Source organism: Anolis carolinensis, chromosome 3, assembly GCF_035594765.1.
Source record: "Anolis carolinensis isolate JA03-04 chromosome 3, rAnoCar3.1.pri, whole genome shotgun sequence".
Lineage (NCBI taxonomy): Eukaryota > Metazoa > Chordata > Lepidosauria > Squamata > Dactyloidae > Anolis > Anolis carolinensis.
Genome location: NC_085843.1, coordinates 161,953,362 through 161,978,991, shown reverse-complemented (window position 1 = coordinate 161,978,991; position 25,630 = coordinate 161,953,362). Strand labels below are relative to the sequence as shown.

Sequence of the window (25,630 nt, the reverse complement as noted above, 5' to 3'; positions counted from 1 at the left end):
CTAGATTAGACCTAGTAAACCAATGCAACTTTCATCAATTTTGACTTCCCAACTTTCCATGGACCCAGTGGGTTTACTGTAGTTGGGACTAGCAAGTGATTTTAGAACTTGGCATATCATTCATCCATATAGGAAACAAATTCAGAAGCAGCCATGTTCAGGAAAATAAAACAAAATATAAAATTTACAGAACAGCGATATCTTTACTGGAACAACTTAAAAACTCAAAATACATCAAAAGCTTTTGCATGTTGTATTTTGTGTATATTAAGTGATCAATAAAAGTATTACTGCTGTGCATCTTAGATTTTGCTCAATTCAACAATCTGCAGTGCAATTCTATATCCTCAAATTTGAGTCCCATTAAATTCAGTGGAGATTCACAAGTAAATCTACACACATGTGTATCCATAATAACGGTGTAAAGTGAAGTATTATCATTATTATCATTCTCATCAGTGTTATCATCTGTATTCCACCTTTTTCCTGATAATGGGGCTCAAGGCACCTTGCAACATCTTAAAAAACAATATAGATTAAGAACAACACAAAACATCACTAAAGGTGCATCTGCATTGTAGAATTAATGTAGTTTGACACCACTTGAATTGTCACAGCTAAATACTATGGAATCCTGGGAAGATGTAGTTTTGCAAGGTCTTTAGTGTTCTCTGCGAAAGATTTCTGATGCCACTTTAACAAAATGATTATTGATTTCACAGCAAGATCTGAGGAGTTGTCTCAAGAAGGAGGACATTCCTTCACGATCATCATCAAACAGAAGAGGGAGAGAGACGGCACAGCTTCGCTAATGGCTGGGACCTCTCAGTGAGGAATAGGCAATTACCTTGCACAACCATAGCTTCTTGTGTATTGTTGTTGTGTGCCTTCAAGTTATTTCCAATGTATGGTAATTCAAAAGTGAACTAATCATGCAGTTTTCTAGGTCTGAGAGTGTGTGAGTTGCCCAAGGACACCCATGTAGTTTCCATGACCAAACAAGGAATTGAACCTTGGTCTCCAGAGTTTCAGTCTGATGCTGAAACCACCATGTCATAGTGGCTTTCGATTGTTCATTGAACTATATGTTAAGCTCCTCTAGGGCAGGAGTGGGGGGCAAGGGAAATGCATTAGCCCTCTCTGGACACGTTGGAAAGCATATTTGCTCCCGCCAACAACAACAAAATCTCATTGAGGCCTAAGAAGGACCAAAACCATGGTGAGAATGACCTCTCACATCCTCTAGGTTTATATTTATCGTGTCAGAACCAAACTGGGGGTACAGTTATAATGTATTATAGGTGACATGGGGACATTCTCACCATGGTTTTGGTCCTTCTTGGGACCCAATCAGTCTTTTTAGGCAGGCGGATTCTTTAAAAATATAGAAAAAAGTATTTTGAACCTGGGGCCTAGGGACCTTCAAATGTGATCAAAATACTTTCACTATGTTAACCTTTTTACTCTGTATTTGTCTAGCAGCGGGTTATTAGGCCGCAGGTTGGGATGTTTTGTATCTTTAACATGGTTTTATTGTATGTATGTGTAAGTGTGTATGTATTGTATGTTTTACATGTTTTGATATGGTCAAAAGTGACTAATCAATAAAGAATTGTATTGTACTTTCACTATGAGTCATTTGGCACCGTTTTGTAGCAACACACACACACTTGAAAAAAATTAACCATGGATGTGGGCCCTGGGGGACCTTATGCAAACCATGGGTTGCATTTTGCCTACCTCTAGATTTCGAACTATACCAAGTTATTGTTTTCAATAATGTTTAATTACTCCAATTTTTCTTAAATATAAAAACAAAGAATTATAGGGTAAAGGGATAAAGGGACTGAAAAGATCAAGCAGAAAAGAGGGGGGGGGGGAAACAAACAAAACAAACAAATAAACAAACATGTATGTGACACTTCCATTTGCCTTTGGAGTAGTCATTGTCTCTTCTTTTGTGAAGATTGGTTCAAGTCGTCCTTCCCTTTACTATATTAACGTTCCATATTATCTTTCTTTAAATAATTATCTTATTTTTTATCATATATTCTACTACTTTGGATCCGTCTGTCTCTTTTATTGGTTTTCCGTGATGCTTTTTCATTAGATATGTCAGCCTGTCCATGTTTCTTATTTCCCAAAATTTTATCATCCACTGTTCCTTTGAAGGTAGTGCTTTAAGTCTCCATATTTTTGCAAAGGCTATTCTTGCTACTATTACTAGGTAATTCAATATTACTTCCTCGTTCTTTTCTAGTTTCAAATCTGTCATTCCTAATACATACAATTCTGGATTCATTTGAAATCTATACCAAGCTATTGTACATTTGTACTGCATGTCAGCACTTGCTTTTTATTTGTAAAAATAATCTCTTTGCCTACAAATAAATATTCAGCAAAACCGGTGGTATAATTCTGGTAGTTCTTTCTTTGCAGACCATCTCCCATCATCTTCCACCTCACTTATTGTGTCTGGATTTATAAGGTTTATATGCTGCCCGGCATGTCAGATTAATATGACAAACAGGGAGAGGTGTTAGTAATACTACATAAGCAAACCTTGAATAAAAGCAGTTATTTATTACCCATGGACACTTTCCTAAGTCAGAGGGAGGGAATTCAGTTTTACACCCTCTGTCTGTTTTACCAGTGTCACAATCAAAGCATTCAGTTCTTAACATCTATCAGCACATTTTTATTAACAGATGGAGAAGTTACTATAATTATCTACCTAATTTGAAAAAGGGAGGGCTGACAGCTAAGGACAAAGAATTGTTTTTGCCCTGTCACCTAACACCATTCATCTCAAAGCAAAATAAATTCCCTCTGTAGGTAATATAAACTGCTGTGTCCTCTTGAAAGATGGAGTAGCACCCTCTGAAGATGGCATGCTGGGATGGGCTAGACCATTGTTTCTCAAACTGTGCTCCTCCAGGTGTTTTGGTCTTCAGCTCCCAGAAATCCCAGCCAGCTTCCCAGCTGTTAGTAATTGCGAGAGCTTAAGTCCATAATATCTGGGCGAGCACAGTTTGAGAAACTCTGAACTAGAGAGACCTTGCATTCTTATGGGTTTGGAAGTGTTGCTTCGCAATTAGCTGATGCACTAGTTCTTCTTGTTTTAAGAGATCATCTCCATTAGGTTCTTAGTGGAGTGCCTTCAGCAGTCTCATTCATAACAGCCCTTTATGTACAACTCTAAGCTCCTTTACAATGATAGTACTGTCATCACTGATTACAAGATGCCCTGGGAAAAGACTCGCCAAGTTAGCTTAATGTCTAATTTATTTTCATCATACTGGACAAGATTTTGCATGTGTTCCTTTCTGATTAGTGAAGAACAGCTCCTGTTCATACTGTCAGCTTTATCTCAACTGACTTGGCATTGTGGACTATGTGGATATGAGAAATCGTGAATAATAGCAAATCCTTTTGAAATGAAGGACTTCTGGACCAAGAATATCAAAGAGTATCAAGAATATCAAAGCAATGCTTACAGACAACATATTTTGTTGGACATGGATAAAAGAAAATGTCATCACTAGTCCTGCAGATAGAGTACATTATACCTTAATATAAATCCTTAAATATAAAGATCATTATCTGGGATGAAAAATCAAACAAAATAAAAAATTGTAAAAAAAAAAACACCACACATCATAATGTAAATCTGTATCAGTTTATATTGGACTATTTGCCTTCTACAACATCTTTTATGGTGTTCACTCTACAAGTTAACCTCATATTGCAGAGAAATAATATTATGATGGAAGAAAAAGATCAAATCATTTTCTTCACAGAATTGGAAAAGATCTCAAGGTCCATTGAATCCAGTGGTTCTCAACCTTTGGTCTTCAAGTTGTTTTGGACTTCAACTCTCAGAAATCCTAGCCAGTTTACCAAATCCAAAACACCTGAAGGACCAAAGGCAGAGAAGCACTGATCTAATCTGATCACCTGACATGCAGGAAAACATTTTTCCTAGGTGTTTAGCAGGCATAAATGTTCCCAATCAAGAATACAGGCAAGTATCCAAGTTATGAACAAGATAGGTTCTGTAGTTGAATTTGTATGTAAGTTGGAACAAGTACATTTTTAAAGTGTAACTTCAGCTATACACACACACACACATGCATGCATGCTTTCAATAGCATAGGGAAGAGTTAACACCCTTGTGGTTTTTGTCTTGCTGTCTGTGCCCCTGTTCAGAAGATTTCACCTCTCTTTCTGTCCCTGTGATAATTAGATTTTGAAACATTTGGCTTATTGTGGAAACAAGGATTGGTAATAAAGATCAGTAGAAACATCTTTTCCCTGTTATAACCCTTCCAGGAGTGGATTTCCCTTCCTACGGGTAGATTTCTCTCACTTCCGGTTGTCTCACGCCCATTCTTAAATTTGAGTAATTTTTAAGTGAGTTGCATGTAAGTCAGATGTTTGTAATTATATTTGAACATGTTATCAATATATTTTTTTTTAAAAAAACTGTATTATGATTTTTAAATATTGTATGCTACCTCTGATCCCTTGCTGGGGGAAAGACAAACTGTCAAAGAAATACATGACTGAAGATCTTATTATTTAAACCATGTTTCTGATGCTTAAATCTAGGGTTTACTTCTACAATTGAATATGTTTCAGTCCTGCAAGACTTGAAGACAGAAAATCTGACTTCCTCTTGGCAGTTTTCTCAAACTGGTTTATTTTTTCATCTTAAATGGAGTAAACCAGAATTGATTCAATCTTTGTTTTCTTTTTCAGTTCATACAACTTGCTATTGCTTATGGTTGCTTTTGCTAGAATTCATCAGGAATTTGGAGGTGGGGGCAACAGTGATCACAAATTCACTCTTTTTGAGTCCAATTATAACACGGGGCTTCTTGTATTTGCTCTAGATTGCAATTTCCATCTTTAAAAAGTACTTTTACATAAGGAACTCTTACATTTCCATAATTATAAAATGCATGTTCATGTTCAAATATTTTCAAATGTCTGCTATTTTATACATTTGTTTTCATTTTACCCTTTCCGGTGCTTCATTTGACCTAAAACTTTGTCACAAAGGGACATATTGTTTCAAGAACAGGCACAGTTTCTATCAGATAATCAAGCATTTACCTTAAATAAAAATAGCATTGAAACTGAATTTCTGATCATGTCTAATTTTCATTTGTGAAATGAAATGGCTGCTTTATATTCAGTTCACTCTAGCACATGATTCACCATGGCAGAATCTCAAGGTTAGGAACTCATCTAAGCACAGTAGTTTAAAAAATAACTCAAAGATAACAAATGTCATTTCTTGTTTTTCGACATCTGCTGCAAGGTCAAAAAGAAGCTGGTAAGCTCTGAAGAGTTCTGATGGTGGCTCCCAGCCTTGGAGATTTGGATGCTCTTCCAGAGAATGTCCTGATATTTGCGCATTTTTTTAACTGGAAGCCATGGCATGCTCAGCATGCGGAAGGAACACATTGACAAATAACCAGTGCCTTGTAAACAACTCTTTCAATCAATAACAAAGGTATAACAAAGTTATATTGTGATTGGAAAATAATGAGGGACAACCTCACCACTTTGGGAATGTTTAGCTGTGCTTTCATTATTGTCACAGGTATACTTCAGTTAATGAAGTGGATGTGTTTCTCAGCATTACTTCTTTAACCAAAAATTTCATAGCAAAGGCAGAAGGAACATGGTAAGAACAGGGTTATATTTGTACACCAAGAACAAGATGTTCCAGCAAACCTTTTATTCGAAACTAACAATGGGCAAGTGTGAAATGAAAACAGCCAGGTCAGGTTAAGACTTGCATAAGTAAACACAGGGACTTTTGGAACACCTTTAAAGCAAAACTGTAACTACTTTAAAAAAGTAACTTTCTAAGTTCTGGGCATACATTTCAAACAGTGAGAGGAAAAATATGTTTATTCCAGATGTACAAAAGAAAAAAAAAGTTTCTGCTACTTTATTAGACTGACAAAAGAGACTGGAGGCATTGAACTCAGAGGGACTTGGAATCTTTCTCTAACTGCTGCCTTCAATGGAAAGAGAAAATCAGAAGCCCTGAGGGCTGCATTAAAATATTAGGATCTCTGTGAAATTGTGCAAAATTGAAATGCATAAAGTAACACATTACAGAGGCCCTGTTATCTCAGCTGCATGAATATTTGCAGGATTCAGCCTCTGATTGAGTATCTCAATATAACAGTTTTATGGGCTGAATGAATAAAATATCATTTCCCTGAATACTTCTTAGAACAGAATGAGAAGTTGGGTTGATATTTGCCGACAGCTACATGAATGCATTAAGAGGGATTAAGTAATTGGTTCACAGGGCTCCATTCTTTGACATTTTCCCAATCCGACTATTTCAGTATATTTTATATGGGTTTTCCCTTGAAGGTGGTCTGCAGATTATAGCTGGCGCAGCTTGTTTTTTTGTTTTAATCCTATGTTTTTATGCACAGTTGCTTCTACACATTTGGAGATTTGATGATTTGTAGATTTGACTAAAATGTCCTCTCTAGGAATCTCTAAGGTAAAGGTAAAGGTTTTCCACTGACAATAAGTCTAGTCATGTTTGACACTGGGTGCTCATCTCCATTTCTAAGCCAAAGACTTAGAGCGCCATTACCTTACTGCTGGAGTGATACCTATTGATCTACTCACATTTGCATGTTTTCAAACTGCCAGGTTGGTAGAACCTGGGGCTAACAGCGGGAGCTCACCCTGATCCTCGGATTTGAACTGCCAGCCTTTTGGTCAGGAAGTTCAGCAGCTCAGCGGTTTAACCCACTGCGCCACTGGGGCTCCAGGAATCTCTAAAGACCTCATCAAATGTGCTGCTGATATGGCCATAGATTGTGGTGAATCCAGCGGTGCCAGGTGGGGTGTGGGATGAACCCATAGCCCCACACCCCACATTGCCTGACTTACCCCAGATCCCATCCCATTGGGGGAAGTGTCCACCACCCAGCTTCCCCCCGTTAATCCCAATGCAAGACGGGAAACCTCCTGTGTTGCTACTGTGGCTGATAATGCTGTTTCCTCTTCAGTTTTGCAATGGAGCCCTACTGGAAATAGCTCTATGTTGTGAGATGGGAACCAAAACTGAAGAGGAATGGTGTATGCCACTGATTTTTACCCCCGCCTGATGTGGTCGTAAATCCTTCAGTGTGATTCCGTGGTCAACTTCTGGTGGAAGTTGACCATGGAGTCATATTGGAAAAGCTAGAAATTCCTAGATATGTGTATTCTCAAGTTAAAAAAATTCATATTCATCCACTTGCACAGGGATCCTGTAACTGTAACCCCATCAAGTGTGGAAGACTGACTGCAGACAGTTAGACTGAGCTTTGAAATGAGATATAGACAGATATTAAATTAACCAATCAATTTATGGGTATGGATGACAGACATAACTCATAAATAATAAGAAATCTCAATAGAACCTCTTTTGTCTGAGAAAAAATTAGGGTTCTTATGTCTATGTGAAATGTGGCTGCTACTTCTATCCACACATCAGATCTACCAATGTATAGGGACTCTGCTCCGCCCCCCTTTTAAGAAGTCAACAGGAACATAACCCCCATTAAAGACTGCTGTCTCTGAATGCCTTAAATTCTGATAAAAACTCAAATTACGCGAACTGATATTAGATTATCATTCCTAAAGGAATAAAAATAAAGAGTGCCTTAAAATATTGTTTCTTTCTCATTTGCCTTACAAATTGCTAGGAGCCCACTCTGGGGTGATCATTGCTCCAGGCTATGAAGAAAATAGGGGAAGGGAAGATGAATACAGGCCAAAATTAGAGCTTCTCGGGACTGACAAATCCCCCCTGAACATTATGACTCACATCTTGCCAATGAGGAGGATTCCATCGTGCTGTTTTTCTGAGAGGTTCTACCAGTAGCTTTCGCCACAGCTCTCTGTTATAAATTTGGATGCTGAGGCTATCTTTGTTGCAATGAGCCATCATACCAAACTGCAGCATTCATTTCTTCCTACTTTTTCTCCCTCAAAGCTAGAATAGGATTTTAACAGCCATGCCCCATATTCAGTTCATACTAAGCATGAGGAAGGCAGAGTTTTATAAATAGAAAAAAGTATCTTATGCCTTAGTGCAGGCTGGCACCAGCCATTTCTTTTTACAAGCATGTCCCATTTAAGAGGCTTTAGGGTTGCTTGGTGTTACTTTTGGAATAATTAATATTTCAGAAATGTTATGTGGTTTGGGAGGTTCACTGCTTTTATCTCCAGTCCTCTTTAGCAAATAGCATTGGGCAGTTCTTAGGTAAGGGTAAAGGTTTTCCCCTGACATTAAGTCCAGATGTTTTGATGTTTTTATCATCCTTGTGGGAGGCTTCTCTCATGTCCCCTCATGGAGCGAGAGCTGATAGATGGAGCTCATCTGCACTCTGCCTGGGTTGGAGTTGAACCAGCAACCTACAGGTCAGTAATCCAACCGTCAGGTCAGCAGTCCTGCTGGCACAAGGGTTTAACCTATTGTGCCACCAGGGGCACCTCTGGGGGATAAAATATTACAAGGAAAATAAAGATATAAGCATTTGTTTTCCTAGGTTAAGGTAAAGGTTTTCCCCTGACATTAAATCTAGTCGTGTCTGACTCTGGGGGTTTGCGCCCATCTCCATTTCTAAGCCAAAGACCTGGCATTGTCTGTGGACACCTCCTAGGTCATATGGCTGGCATGACTGCATGGAGCACCATTATCTTCCCACCAGAGCAGTACCTATTGATCTACTCACATTTGCATGTTTTTGAACTGCTAGGTTGGCAGAAGCTGGAGCTAACACCAGGAGCTCACACCACTCCCCGGATACAAACAACCGACCTTTCAGCCAGCAAGTTCAGCAGCTCAGCAGTATAACTCAATGTGCCACTGGGGGCTCCATGGGCAGTTCTTACAACGGTACTATTTTTCTTTTCTGTTATAACAGATCCCACTATTTCTACTTCTCTTGGATTTGTAGCTGATAACACTTCCTAAATTAAAATGAGTGTATCAAAATACTTGGCTCTGAGTAATGCACAACAGGGCAGTCATATTTTCAAGCTTTCTTTGGTGTGCAATGCAGAAAACGGGCCGTTGGACCTAGAATGTGGAAGTCACAAGTTATAAATAACAAGTTACTTACAATTAATTCCTTTTACCAATAATAATAAAACTACATTACAATTATAAACGTAATGGGGGATAAATAGCAATTTGTGGATCGTGTAGGAGCCAACTCAACCTTCACATCATTTGGGGGAGCACTTTCATTGATTGGTCCACCAGCTGCCACTGGAAAAAGAGCTTCTAAATTTGTGCAGTTATTTATTCTATATTTAAAGAGGCATGGCTTGACTAAATGGTAACAGAGGAATGTTAAATGGCTCAAGGGCTGGCTCCTGTTTCTCATAGTCTTGTGGGTGTTGAAGTAATGACAAGATCTTTCCTTCTTAAGTAGATTTTTTGTGTGTCAGGAATGACTTGACACTTAAGTAGATAGAATGACTATCTTTGAGAAATGGTAATGTAAAATATAGTCTTTCTTAACAACAATCACGAATACTATTTCTACTGCTGCTGCTAACATTGGGAGATGTTGAAGTACAGTATGCCACTTGTGTTGGTTCGAGATTTTTTTTCCGGAGAGAAGTCCTCCAGAATGACTGTAAGGTCACCTTCTATTGTTGATCATAGAATCATCCTGCCTAGAATGCCTAGATAAGTGTTCTCTCAAGATATCTCTAGGTCATCAATTATGATTCTATGGTTAATGTTCTACTGAAGATGATTCACTCTAGCGATTTCTAGAGTTAATATATTAATCAAATCTGCTAAAGTTAAACTTGCAAATATTATTTTCTTCAAGTTAACTTTCAAAACTGAGGACATTCTAAAGGTTGTGTCTGTTTTATATCTCATTATATATTGTTTCAAAATTTGAAGTTCAATATGAAATTGAGAGCTCCAGTCCCTTGGGAGGAAATGATCCCTCATGATAGGCTTTGTTCTTCCACATGAGTCAGTGACATACAGTAAGGTGTTAGAGAACACCCACAGTCATGGAAATGTAAGACTTATATAAAAGATAATGTTCCAAAAGCTATGCATGCAGTAGCAGACCAAAAATAGACAGAAAAAGATAATTTATCACGGACATATACAAGATAAAGGTGAAATATACAGCGAGATCCTTAAGATAACCCAGTTCCAGTTCCTGTCACTTGGATTTTGTGTGTTCATCTTTCTTATCTTTGAGTTGCACAGCCTGACCCTATCATAAAACTTGAATTGCCCACTTTTGCTCTGTAATTGATATGGTTGTGTGTTTATTTTAAGATGTTTTAAATAATTGTTTTGCTATGTTTTAATCTTGTAATTTGTTTTGTGTTTTAATTGTACATCAAACTAATGTTTTTAGTTTATAGTTTTTGTTCTTGCCGGAACGGTACCTATTGATCTACTCACATTGGCATGTTTTCAAACTGCTAGGTTGGCAGGAGCTGGAGCTAAAACAATAACTAAAACAACCACAAAATTGTGTTGGCACGGATGCGGAAAAATTGGCTCATATATTCATATGTGGTGGGAATGTGAAAAAGTACAAACATTTCATAACAAGGTAAAGAAGGAAATAGAAGATTTAACAGGACATACATTGGTTTTGAAAAATAAAGAATTCTTCATCCAGAAACTAGATAAGAACAAAAACACTAAGGACTGGGGGGAAACTATAAAATACATGATAGTTGCCGCTCAAGCAACAGTTGCCTTGGGTTGGAAAGAGCAAACAAAGTGGGAAGTTAAAAAATGGTATGAATACTTAGCCGATTTTATGCTTCAGGATTACATCATTGAAAGGAGAACTAAATATATATCAGGTCAAATAAAAAAGAACTGGGATCTGAAATGGGGAAGATTGATAGAGAAAGTCAAAGGACAAAGAAAATATAAAGAATTGAATCATTCTCTATTTACGATTGCTCAATTAAAATAATATCTGAATGAAAGAAAGTACAGTTCCCAGAGGGTGGGGGGAGAGGGAGAGGTGAAAAACCAATAGACATAACTGGGAGACAAAGGTGGAATTAGCAAGTGTAATGTTATTGAGAATATATCATTTGATGTGTATATCGAAATAGTGATGGGTTTTGTTATTCTACCAGTGTTTACAATAAAAACATATTTAAAAAAGAATTATTATTATTATTATTATTATTATTATTATTATTATTATTGAGTTGTTGTTTATTCGTTCTGTCACTTCCCACTCTTCGTGACTTCATGGACCAGCCCACGCCAGAGCTCTCTGTAATCCGTCACCACCCCCAGCTCCTTCAAGGTCAAGCCAGTCACTTCAAGGATGCCATCATCCATCCTCTTGCCCTTGGTCGGTCCCTCTTCCTTTTTCCTTCCATTTTTTCCCTACATATGGTTACATTTTTCATAGTTTTTCCATATATTTCTTTTGGCCTACAAGGACCCAGTATTCACAGGCAGTCTCCCATCCAAGTACTAACCAGGCCCGACCCTGCTTAGCTTCCGAGATCAGACAAGATTGGGCGTGGTATGGCCATAGGCATAGGATTATCCAGGTTTATGCAGCAACGTCATGAACCAACTCATTTTTTCCTAATACATTAAAATTACATCTTACCCATTTACTGGAAAGTTAATGAGTATACAAATGTGATATGCTAATACTAATAAAGCAAAATAGTTGTTAATTCATTTGTCAATTTGTTTAAAAATGGGAAGGCCATAGTCTAAAGAGAGCAATAACTCAGCGAGAGAGCATGTGTTTTCCATACAAAAAGAGCACATGCTCCATCTCTGGCATCTCCAAGTAAGACATGAAAGACTGAAACCCTCCAGAGAACTGCTGTTACAATATACACACTGAGCTAAGATGAATCAAAAGTTAGATTCAGTATAAGACAGTTTCCTGGGATACCAATTATCATGCTGGGTCATCTGTCCTAAAGGACATTTGACCTTGTTATTCATCTTTGCTGGGTTTACTACTGCACGATAAGAAAAAATGCTAACAATACTGAAATAAGAGATATGTCACATTATCCTATACAATCTTGAATGTTGGGAGTCATATTATCTGAGCAAGCAGTAGTGGAATATGAATATTAAATCAACAGCTCTAACTACATTGCCAGTTACTGTTCCATGAAACGCGTGACATGATTAAAAAGCACAGTACTGTACTTTATTAAGTAAATTTCAAAAGGATTGAAATAATTTCTTACTTAATAATTGCAAATTTTGTATCCTTCCTGTTTTCAAAATGCCATTAATATATATTTTTATTTTGTTATTTCTTTAAAAGGAAACTTTTCAGATCTATTTTTGTTCTTAGTCTCATTACATCAAAATCTTTACTTGGGTTGTTCCAACTCCATTAAATACTGTGTATCACTGAATTAAAATAGAATTCTAGATCATGTCACCAAAATGCAATAAATAAAGATTAATTGTGAAGCACAGCTGAAAATAAGGATAGCTCTGCTCAGTACAGTAGAGTCTCACTTATCCAACACTCGCTTATCCAACGTTCTGGATTATCCAACGCATTTTTGTAGTCAGTTTTCAATACATCATGATATTTTGGTGCTAAATTCATAAATACAGTAATTACAACATAGCATTAATGTGCATTGAACTACTTTTTCTGTCAAATTTGTTGTCTAACATGATGTTTTGGTGCTTAATTTGTAAACTCATAACCTATTTTGATGTTTAATAGGCTTTTTCTTAATCTCTTCTTATTATCCAACATATTCGCTTATCCAACGTTCTGCCGGCCCGTTTATGTTGGATAAGTGAGACTCTACTGTACTTACAATTTTCAAGTGCAAACAGCTTACATTTTATAGGGAACTACATTATGTGCATACCAAAGATGCCATTACAATATGGAAATATTATTGTTGCTCTTTCTTATTCACAGATAAGCTTGTTATTGTTATTAAAGGCAATGAGTTCCTTTATCATAAGTTCAATATCGTTTTATAAGGTTTCATCCTAGATTATTTCATTTCTGTTAAAAGTGAAAGAGTCACTAGGTCAGTGGTTCTCAACTTGTGGGTCCCCAGATGTTTTGGCCTTCAACTCCCAGAAAGCCTAACAGCTGGTAAACTGGCTGAGATTTCTGGGAGCTATAGGCCAAAACACCTGGGGAGCCACAGGTTGAAAACCACTGCACTAGTGTTTTCCTTTTGGGATGAAATCACAACACAGGATAGGTTTAGAATAGAGTCTGTTCGTATTTGGTAGTTCATATGATTCTGCTGTTCCTTTGGACTCTTCTACATACAACTGATTTCAAAATGGGTGCTGGTACAGTTTTGGGCATCGTGGGCATAATTCCCAAGAATAGGCCAAGGAGCATTAATGGTAATGATCAATGTTCTTTAAGGAACTATCAAAAAAGTTCTCTTTGTAATAGAATAAATCCAAATTGGTAATAGGAATACACCACCAAAGCAACAGTTTCATAAACCCCATATTGTTTAATATTCAAATTGATTCAGAAGGGGACAAAGGAAAGGACTAGAGACAGTGGAGGATGGTAGTGTTCATATCAGCTGGATTTTTATCGTGTCAGAAGCAACTTGAGAACATACTGCAAGTCAGTTCTGGTGTGAGAGAATTGGCCATCTACAGAGACGTTGCTCAGGGGACACTCGGATGTGTTACCATCCTGCTGGGAGGCTTCTCTCATGTCCCCGCAAGCTTTGAATCTCACCCACGGTAGAAAAGCGGGCTAGAAATGAATAAATAATAATAATAGTACTGACAGACGAGAGCTCACCCCATCTCGTGGATTAGAACTGGCAACCTTTAGGTCAGCAACCCAACCTTCAGGTCAGCAGTTCAGGCGGCACAAAGGTTTAACCCATTGCGCTACCATCTGCGGGATGATGAATCTATTTTGGATTTAATCAGAATTTTTAAGGAAATATCTTAGATGCTGAAACCACCCCCCCCCCCCCTTAAATAATGTCAGTATCTTGCATATATTTTTCAAGTTCATATTAAAACTGGCATTGGAAACTACAATAACAAAATCCGTATTACATATGGAAATAACCCAGCAGTTTTTTTCTTAGCATCTTCCGACTACTAAGAATAAAAAAGGCAAATAAACCCACCATCCCATTCTCCAAATACTACTAGTGACTGAACTACAGACAAATTAGATTCAGTAGGATAGGCACAGTTGTTCTTGCAGTTCCTATGCAAACATGAGATTTCCACTACACTTTCCCTCTTCCAGTTTTGCAGTAATCATCATTCTCTCAAAAATGTTTATCTCCAGCTTTTTTTTTAAAAAAAATATTCATTGTACTTTTCAAAAGGACATCTCTACATTACGAGTGGGAAGGTGTCAGGTTTATCTTTATGTGTACTGCATCTTTCATTCCAAATAGATAAAAAAAGACAAGATAGACAGAAGAGTCTGCAATACGTATGCTAAAGAATAAAACTATCTGTTTAAACTATCTCAGTATTTACGATTGATTTTAGAGAGAGGTTGTCACTCCTGACATCTTGCCAAGATAAGGTCCCAACAAGCTAATTAAAAGTGATAGTCATTATGTGTCATTCATCCATGATAAAGCTATTGTCCGTGTGATTTTTAGGCAGAAATCCATCACAGGGGAGGAGTTACCACCAAGAACTTACAACCCCCCAAAACAAAAATGACTGAACAGGTGACATGTATTTTAATTAAAAATATTTTTTTTAAATAAAGACATTTGAGCAATTGAAACATGTACACAATGACTATTTGGTGTATAACAGATGAGAGGTTATGTGCAAAACCATCCCTGTGTTAAATCCTTTTATCTTACAATACAGAGACAGATCGAGATAAGGCCATTCCATAAACATTATGGGATTGTGAAGACATTGGTGTAACTCTGGTTTGACTGACATATATGATAAATGGAATTTATTCAGAAATAAAGTTATATTAATGAAGTTCATGAAGTTTTGTAGAACTTTCTTTAATTTGAAAAAATGAAAAAAAAATCCCAACGGAAACACAATTCCCCCTCCCTCCTGCAATAACAATGGGTGTAGTTTATCTATGGCTCCCACATGCACTGTGGTGTTGGAGGAAAATTCTGAGAGTGCCTTGGACCACAAGAAGATCAAACCAGTCTATACTCCAGGAAATAAAGCCCGACTGCTCACTGGAGGGAAGGATATTAGAGGCAAAGATGAAGTACTTTGGCCACATCATGAGAAGACAGGAAAACTTGGAGAAAACAATGATGCTGGGGAAAATGTAAGGAAAAGGGAAGAGGAGCCAATCAAGGGTAAGAATAATGGATGGTATCCTTGAAGAGACTAGCTTATTCTTGAAGAAGCTTGGGGTGGTGATAACCAACGGAGAGCTCTGATGAGGACTGGTGTCAAAAGTCAGGCGCCAATTAGCAAAACAGAGTTTATTTAAGAAATAGCCCAAAAACTAGTCACAAACATAAAAGATGGCTTAAAACACTTAACTTTCAGTGTTATTAAGCAGTCCAAACAAAAATATGTCAAATAAACCGGATTATTCAAGCAAATAATCCAGATTAAACTAAAGGTTCTTCAATTCGACTCAAAACGTTCTGAGTTGGCTTGGAATAAGCAGCCAAAACAAAGCAAAGACTTGGAAACTCCCAAAAACTCCCCAAAGTCCCAAACTAGCAATGTAAACTTAAAGTCTCAAACAGGAACCCAAACTGGGCAAAGGTGCTTCCCAATGAGAGCAGCTTGTAAACAAACTTGGAAGCTGGTGCGAAAGAGTAGAGCGGCTCCAAGCCGCTGCGGAAGCAAACACCAGGCTATGGGATTTAAAAGAGCAGAACAAAGAAACGTTGTCAAACTGGTCCGGAGTCAAAACAGGAAGAGCAGCAAAAATCCGCTTCAAGAATGCAGGCAACACCAGGAGCTCAAGGAACGAAGTGAAGAGGTGTCGTCAGGTCGGTCCAGGGTCAGGAAAGGAGGCAGCGACAGGCTCAAGAGGCAAGGCAGGAGTCAAGAGCCGTAGGTAGACACAAATCAGAGAGCGACGCCGAGAGGCTTTTAGGAGCGGAGACAGAAGCAGAGTCGAGTTCCAGTCCAAGGTCCAGGGGTTGTAGTCATCAATTCAAGGTCCACGAAACAGAATGGCACAAAGAGCCAAGGCAACGGAGGCAACAGCAGCTAATGCAAAATAGTAATAACAGTGCAGTCCAGGAAAACCCACACAGTTCCAGCCCTCCGTTGCAGAACAACCCAGATTAACTTACATCTGAAGCAAAGTCCCAGTCTAGTCTTCGGTAACGCATACAGGAGTCCCAGTGGTGCCCAGCAACACCTTGTCACATGCAAAGTGAAGTGGCTAAACATTCCCAATTTATCTCAATCCCCCTGTGGGTTCAAACACCAACGGCCAAAGAACAGGTGTCCCCATTCCTTAATCCAAATCAGAAATCCACACAGCTAACGCCCATGGGTTGGGTGTCCCGAATTCTTCATCAGAATCCCAATCAACCTGCCCACGCCCAGCTCCATGCACACCTGAGGATCCATCCTCATTCCTCCAAGCAGACCAAGTGGGGTCTGCTTCTGAAGACACCCAAGCTTCCCCAGTGTCAGCAGTATCCATGTGCCCCAATTCCTCCTCAAGCATCTCCGGTGCCCGTGCCCAGTCAGTGCCCACTTCTTCAGCCACCACCTGTTCCCCAGCATCCATTTCATCCACAGACTCCCCATCTGAATCTTCCTCAGAAGACTCCCCATCGAGGTCCCTAATTCTCTTTCTGTGCAAATCCTCCAATGAGCCCTCCTTGCGAGGGTTTTTCCTTCCTCTCCTGATCCCACCACTATCATTCACAGTCCCCGAAGGCGCAGTCACAACAACTGGTCCATGAGGTCACAAAGAGTTGGAAGTGACCGAACAAATAAACAACAACCCACATGCAATATTCTGCACATGGCAAACTGAGCCCCATCTCTTTTCAATGGAAATAGATTATATTCGTAAAACTGAGTAAGTCAAAGGGGTCTAAGAAATCATTAAAAGGTACTAACTAAAGATCAATAGATTTTTAACTATTTTTATGGTTTTGCAGGTGCCCAATTACTATCACTGGTGCCTCCTTGTAATTCATCCCTCAAAATCAGAATAATTTCACTAAGTGAAAGAAGCACTAAAGCGATCAGTCTCAGGTCATAATCTTGTCTAATACCCATTAAGATCACCTGTCTGGACCTTTGCTCGTGATGCCAGCAAGTTGGAGTCTCCAGTTCACTCCCACTCATGCTTCTGTAAGATCCATAAAAAGCCTCCCTATTTTCACCTAACATGCTTTGCGATGGCTACATTTAAAGTACATGCCATTTATACTATGTGTTTGTATACGTGCATGCCTTGCAGTTGCCTGTAGATTTACAGTGACCCCAATGAATTTCATATGGTTTTCTTTGGCAAGGAATACTCAAAGATATGTACAAACTTTGGTGTCTCTTTGAGGAAGGAAGGGAAAAAGAGACACCAAGGAAGAACTTAAGAGTCTCGTTCTTCTCTTGCAGACCAAACCCTCTGCAATCCTGAAACAGATTAAACATATGGACCTGGCAACCCCAAATACATTCCAGCATAATACATCTCTAGAACATTCCTCCCACTCAGAATTTAGGTTGCTAACAAATGGACATTTGCTGAGTACCAAATCAGGAGCTCCACGTACACTTCCCTAGTAAGACAGGAAATTCTCTGGGTGATTTTGGGCCGTTCAGTCTCCCCCTTTCTCATCATCTCCTCCTTTCCAGAACATAAAGATAACAAATACATATTTTTTAGGGTTGTTGTATGTTTTCTGGGCTGTATGGACATGTTCCAGAAGTATTCTCTCCTGACGTTTCGCCCACATCTATGGCAGGCATCTTAAGAGGTTGTGAGGATGCCTGCTATAGATGTGGGCAAAACATCAGGAGAGAATACTTCTAGAACATGGCCATACAGCCCGGAAAACATACAACAACCCTGTGATCCCGGCCATGAAAGCCTTCGACAACACAAATATTTTTTAAATCATGCAACAGATTAGTTAGAGCTTTTACCTCTGCAGACATGCCCCTTTTCTGTGATTTCTGGTTTCTGTAACAGGACCATGGATATTTAAGGGAGTAAACAGGATAAAGAATCAAGGCACACTGCTGTTATCAACCATCATCTACCATTGATGCCATTACTTATGATCATCCTGTCCCCAAACCATTTTCTGACCTTCTGAGATTATATGCAATCCCCACAGTGTACACATACACCTCTGCAAATGAAAGAGAAGTGTTTCTGGGAATGAAAATTTGAAGTAGAACTAGCATGGAAAAAGCAGAGATACAATTATTTATTTATTTGCAGTATTTATATTCTACCCTTCTCACCCTGAAGGGGACTTAGGGCAGATCACAATGTATATATATGGCAAACATTCAATGCCATTAGACAAACAACACACAGACAGACAGACACAGAGGCTATTTAACTTCCCAGCTTCTGGCTTTGTGAGGGTATGCTCGATTCCGGCCACAGGTGGAGCTGCTGCTTCATCATCCACTGTGACGATGAGTCCTTTTTTGATGGAGTACTTCCTTATCCGGTGCTGTAAATAATTTAAATTAGCCTCCCCGCATAAGCGATCCCTAAATTTTCCTACTTGACAGATGCAACTGTCTTTCAGGTTGCCTAGGTCAACAACGAGCAGGGCTATTCTTTATTTTAATGGTCGGGTGCTCACTCCACACAAGCTGGCCTCAAACTCATGACCTCTTGGTCATAGTGATTTATTGCAGCTGGCTACTAACTAGCCTGTGCCACAGCCCGGCTCTACAGTACAAAAGAGAAAAGCAAAAATGGTTTTAGAGCAACATAGCCAGTTACATTTCTTGATTCTCCATAAGGTGCTGTTATAGACCAGGCACGGGCAAACTAAGGCCTGGGGGCCAGATGAGGCCCCTTGGGTGTTTGCCTCAGGGCCTCCTCATTTTCCCTGTCCCCTCAGCATAAGGACACAGTGGCCTGCCACATCCTTATGCAGAAAGGATGGGGGAGGAAGGCATGCAGCAGCTGAAAGCCCTCTGGAATACTCTCAGCCATTGCATGTCTCTCTCTCCTCCTGGCATAAGGACGGTGCGAGCGGCCCATCCTCATGCCGAAAGAATGGCCCGAAGAAGACACACAGTGGCTGAGAGCATTTTGGAGTGCTTTTGGCTGTCGCATGTCTCGTCCTCCTCCTGGCATAATGCCAAGAGAACAGTCTGAAGATCGGGGATGAAGGATCAGGGATGAGGTTCGGGGTAGTAGCCGCATGTCTCATTTTCCTCTCGGCATAAGGATGGAGTGAGCAGCCCGATCCTTATATCAAGAGGAAAAGCAGAGGATGACTTGGGCCCTCCTCCCCACCCTCTCCCTCTTGGGCCCTTCTCACCCAGTGCATGCCCAGCCACCCTCTCACCCAGCCCAGCCCTATCAGTCTGGCCAGCCCCAAGACAATGTTTGCCCATGCCTGCTATAGACATTGCTCCAGTGAGAGCCTTCACTCAAAAATTTACCACTGCATGTATGGATTATACATAATATGACATTTTCTTCCACCATTACAGGAAGTCTGGTTCAAATTATAAGAGAGGGATGGAACTATCCCTCCAAGGTGATGGCAGCCCCTGGTCATTGCAACATACCACAATGATATCAAGCAGGAATTTGGGCTACAAGTGGTTTTTCCCTTTCAGCTGTCACTTTTGGTTTGTCGACTTTCCTTTTTAGAAAGCTCTGATGAGGCACTAAGATTCAGAATTTTCAGATAAAATGAATATAATGATGTTTCTAATGCAACCAGGTATTAGAAATGAAGATAATGTACATATTTCTGAAATTACTGTTCAACACCATTCATAAATACCCTTTAAAAGATATTGAGTGATTCATAATGGTGCCAGGCAGTCTGCCCTCAGAAGAATTTAATTGACAGCAAATCATGACGTAAAACAGAGAAAGGTAAGCCTCTTCTGATAAATGGTATTCACTTTTTAATCCTCATTGAAGAAGTATAGAGCATCTTAGAGTTTAGTCTAAAACATGACACGAGGCTTGGATGCCAGAGTGTCAATTTATTATCAGGCTTATAACTGGGTTGTTGTATGTTTTCCGGGCTGTATGGACATGTTCCAGAAGTATTATTTCCTGACGTTTAGCCCACATCTATGGCAGGCATCCTCAGAGGTTGTGAGGATGCTTACCATAGATGTGGGTGAAACATCAGGAGAGAATACTTCTGGAACATGGCCATACAGCCCGGAAAACATACAACAACCCTGTGATCCCGGCCATGAAAGCCTTCGACTACATAGGCTCATAACTGTTTTTCAGATTGGTTTCTTGTATATCTATACCTGCTGAATTTAAAATGTTGCTTTGAATTATGGATGGGAAAGCTGTTGATCTGTTATATTAATGTCCTTCATGAGTGCCAAGAAATTAAATGTGTAAAATCTTTTCACAAACCTGCAGATTACTTTAACATTTCCAATTTTTTACCAAATGATTTTGATTTGCTGAATGGTTAATACTGATTTTTAAAATAGTCCACCAAAATAGTCCACCAAAGAGCCATCTGTTAAGTATCATATAGAACAGGTCCCAGACATAAGGAGTCTCCTGAATTGCACAAACCAAAAACAAAACAAACCAGCATCTATTGATCATCACCATGAGATCAATATAGTTTGGGAAACAAAGACTAAGTATGTGCCAGAAAATGTCAATTTTGTGCCTGTTTATGCCAGATTCTAAGGCTTTGTGATATACAATACTGGATCATGTTTCCATGTTTCTCAAAGCTGGACTACAGATGGTTGGTTTATTATCTGGCAATGATATCCTACTTTGCTCGGGAATGCTGGGTTATGATGATTGTGAACTATGTTTCTCTTTGAAGACAGTTCTCTTTTCCTACTTTTAATAAATGCCCTCTATTAATAAATTGCAGTTTCAGCTGAACAGTGCTGAATCATTAATTGACTCCATCTGTAGATCTGCAGGAACAAAATGGCAGTTTCAATAATCCACAACTGCAGTTACTGGAAATCTAAAGCTATTGCTATAAACCTGTGCTTGCTGTTTTGGCTGGCTACCGGGTACCAAGAACTGGATGAAAAACTACCAAGCAGAAGAGATAGTACTAGTTGGATAACCTTTCCATGAAAATGATTTGATCCAGTATTTACCTCTACCTTTAATGCAGGAAAAGACAAGAAAATGCTTTAATAGTCTTAGCCTGTCATTAGGAGATCAATCATTATGGGGGTTCAGTGCTTTCTTCTAATGTTCAGAACATATAGATATTAAGCAAATCAATTATACATAACTAAGTGTGCTGGTTAGAGTGGGAATGGAGATTGTCAAGTCCTCACAGACCCATGAAACTTACTGGCTGACCTCACACCAGACAAGTATCCTCCATCCAATTGACCACACACAGTATTGTTGTGAAGGTAACTGGAAAATAACATCTATGGGCTCACAGGAGGAAGCTAAGACAGAAATGTAAGATGTATATACACATGCAGATACTTTCATATACATAGGTAATCTTATATATTTGGTTTTTAAAATGCTTTGCCACCTCCCTCTCCATCTGACATCTTACATATGGTATAAAATGGTATAAGTCTGAACATAAACCAGTTAAATAGACAAACAAAGTCTTAATCCAAGTCTGTTTAATGTGTTTATGGTTGAGATGAAACTTGGGTACAAAATGTCCAACTGGAAACACTATCATGGTGTAGTGGTTTGAGTGCTAGACTACGATTCAAGAGATCACGTTCTAATTCCTACTCAACTGTGGACATCTATTTGATTACCTTGGGCAAGTCACATTCTCTTAGCCTCAGATGAAAACAAAAGCAAACTAACTCTGAAAAACATTGCTAAGTCTCCTGCAATAGGTTGAAGGCATGGAACAACACTTTTATTCAGCTGTATAGCTAACCACTGCATGGTCTGCTAATAATGCAATTTCTCACAGTACTAAGGATAATAGCAATAGATACAAGGAGGAGGAAGGAGGAAGGAGCTGTTAATATGATCTTTTCTTTAAAAGAGTGCCAGTAGTTAAAGATAGATTTACCTTCTTTTCTTTAGCCTACTAATAAAAGATAATTTTGCCACCAATAATGTTATAATTATTCCATGTAAATTAGAAATAACTCTTTCTTATTCCACTAGAAAGAAGAAAGGGAAGTTTCCTATACAAACAATGGTATCCTCACTTCAGTCTTGAAAGAATAAAGTTGAACACCCTTGTAGTTGAGAAGTCAATTGGTTATTTCACATGCCCTTACATTTTGTTCATCCTATTTTGGGACCATCCTCAAGTCCTGTGACTTTCTTCAGAGGACAGAAGAAGAGACTTATATTTTTTAAAGTGAGAATTATTTGTTATGTTATAGGTTTGATACACTATGATTCATGTTGTTTGCATATGGCTCTGGAAACATGCTCTTCCAATCTGACATCTCCATAGCATCACACAACTCATTTTTAAAACTGGTTTGCCACATTTGTATTACTAAGCTGTAACTTGGTGACAGAGCAAGTGTCAAAAGATTAAATGTTCCAGGCAGAGTTTCCAGATCAGCTGCTTGCTATTCTGTGAAATTTCTGAGATGAGTGGGCAGGTCCTTGAGATGTCACAGTGTTGAATCTGTGCACTGTCACAAAGACAGGGCAGATAACCATTGTGGTGTGTGTGTGTGTTTGCCAGAACTAGATCTGCCCATGGCTATTCATATCGGTTCTAAGTATATTTTTATTGTATTTTATATGCTTTACAATTTTATATGTTTACATATTTAAAATGTATCTATGTTATTGTATTTTATTGTGTATTACTGGGTTTGGTCCCCATGTGAGCCACCCCGAGTCCCTTCGGGGAGATGGGTGGGATACAAAAAATAAAGTAGTAGTAGTAGTAGTAGTAGTAGTAGTTGTTGTTGTTATCTGCATCAACTGATTGTTGAAATGGGCAGCAAGGGATCAAGCTAAAATATGGCTAACCAGGGTTTGTTTGTTTTTTTTTGCAACCTAGAGTCATATCCTTTAGATTGTCACCTCATGTTGCCTCACCTAGACATATATGGAGCAGGAGTTTAACCAATCCTGCCATATCATGTGCAGCAAGAAGTCTTACTAAATCAAATGCTTGCACAGCAATTACCATCTTGCTTCAAATGGTATAATTGATCCAAGTGCACAAATTCCATGGGTCTCTTCCCAGTCCCTTCTCCTTGTTTCTGTCTTTTGCTAAACCAGCATTGTGCATGTTGTAACCCAGTCTGCACCTAAGCTGTCAGGTGAGTCTTGTGAGCCCTGGATTGGGACTGTTCAGCCCATGATTGTACCTGTACCTGACTTGCCAGAAGACTCCGGGTTGGAGTCTAGCATTCCCATGCAGCCTGATGGGTCTGTTGGTTCTGGACAGCCAGAGTTAGAGGAGGTTGCTGCCCCTAAGGATTCTGCGAACAGGCACACAATGGTTTCGAGCAGGCAGCTTGAACCGCATTCCTTGAGAGAGTCAAGGTCAAACTTTCTTTTGCCAGATGGGCAATTCAGTTGTGATAAGACTAACTAGGTTGACAGAAAGAAAGCTATATATCACCAGAGACAAGAAAGGGAGGTTTTGAGGCACAGAAAAAGGCTGTTAATGAGAAAAGGTTTTGAACAAACTTCCCACAGAAAGAGGCCTTGATTTCAGCTTTAAGAGGAACTACTTCTGAGAGAGATTTTCAGAGGTGGTAACTTTGTTCATTGAGTGTGGTTCCTGTTCATGGACTCATAAAATCATGTTTCCGTGTTCCTGTGGATTTTCACGTCAAGTTCATGTAGCCTTGTATCTTGAGTGTTGTTCCAGCCTTTGTTCTTGCTCTTGGGGAATTTTGGAGTATCCAGTCATTGTTCCTGGAAGTTTTGCAGTTTGGATTCCAGTCAAAATTACTGTTATCTGTTCCAGTTTTGTTCCTGTTCCTTGGACTAATTTTGATACATTGCTGAAGTTAATTCTTGTGTTTGATTTTCTTGGACCCTTGCTTCAAGACTCTCAAGTATCTTGCATCTGGTGGACTAAAACCTTGTTTCATTGACTTTGAACTTTGATTTGCAATTGCTTACACATTTTCTTCAATAAACAATTTGCTTTGCTCATAGTCTGGGGCTCCAGCATGGTTTTGAGGTGTCTCTGCAGCCTAGGGGTGCAACAGTGCAAGGGCTACAACACATCCAGTTATCCCTGTCTCTAAACAACAAGTAGAGAAAGAAATCCAGCCACTTCACATGAACATCCAACTTTCTCCTCTTCCAACATGAGAGATCTATATGTCCTGAAGTTCCACTAGCCACAGGTTTCAGGGATTCTAAGGTAGAGAGAACTTCTTCAAATATTCATATCCATATGCCAGATTTTTTTGATCATATCCCTTCCTTTAAAAAGTTATAAACACATATTCTTACCTTAGGCCCCTTCCACACAGCTGTATAAAATCCACATTGAACTGGGTTATATGGCAGGGTGGACTCAGATAATACAGTTCAAAGCAGATATTGTGGATTATCTGCCTTGATATTCTGGGTTATACAACTGTATGGAAGGGTCCTTAGATAACATGGTGTGCAACTATTTAAAAACCTATTCATTTTTAAAAATGAAATATTTTGGAACCAACACTGAATATTTTTTAATGCAATCCTATTCCTCAAACAGGGAATGAAGCTTTCACTGTTGCTGTTTTCTGCTAGGTGACTTCAATATGTACTTTTTAAATCTAGCTATCCATTACCTTTTTTCTAAATACAGGTTTGGTCAGTTGCCGAGTTACTGAGATTCTTTGCATATTATTACAAAAAGTTCATTTCCTTGAGGATAAGCACCCACTATTTCTAGCTGGTTGGATTTTATCAGCATTCAGTTGGAGCTAGAAATAATCACAGCTCCCCCAGTCATGCAATACTATATTAAGAGCAATAACAATAGGCAAAAATGGTTTTCAGTGAATACAGAATGGTTAGGAAATGCATAAAGGCACAGAGGTTATCTTAAAACATGAAATCTATACAGGTGGTGTCTAAAGAAGTTTGCTGATTGGTTTATTATTAACACTGAAGAAAAATGATGCAGCTAGCTACAGAAACCTTTTTTAGTAGCAAAGAGAAGACATGGTTTTGACCAAGATCTTGGAAATGTTATCCGTTTGGATTACAATTCCCCAAGTCTCCAAACTAAAATCTAAAGCAGATTACTCCAGTGATATAGAAGCCACAAGCCTCATTCTTGATTATTCCTCCACACAACTATCCCTTAACAGATAAAGGAAGAATGGAAATGTCATGAGATCTTGGATTAGGATTATGCACATATACATACATTGTGTTTTTTGTCCATACACTGTAGAATTAATGAAGTTTGCCACTTTATTTGCCATAGGTCAATGATATGGAATCATGGGAGTTGTGGTTTTACAAGCTCTTTAACCTTCTCTGCCAAAGAGCGATGGTGCCTCACCAAA

General features: G+C 38.9%; 1 protein-coding gene across 16 annotated transcripts in view; it reads right to left on the bottom strand.

Moving 5' to 3' along the window:
• Window positions 1-25,630, bottom strand: part of ablim1 (actin binding LIM protein 1) — a 219,161-nt gene that overhangs the window by 137,254 nt on the left and 56,277 nt on the right. The window lies entirely within an intron of this gene.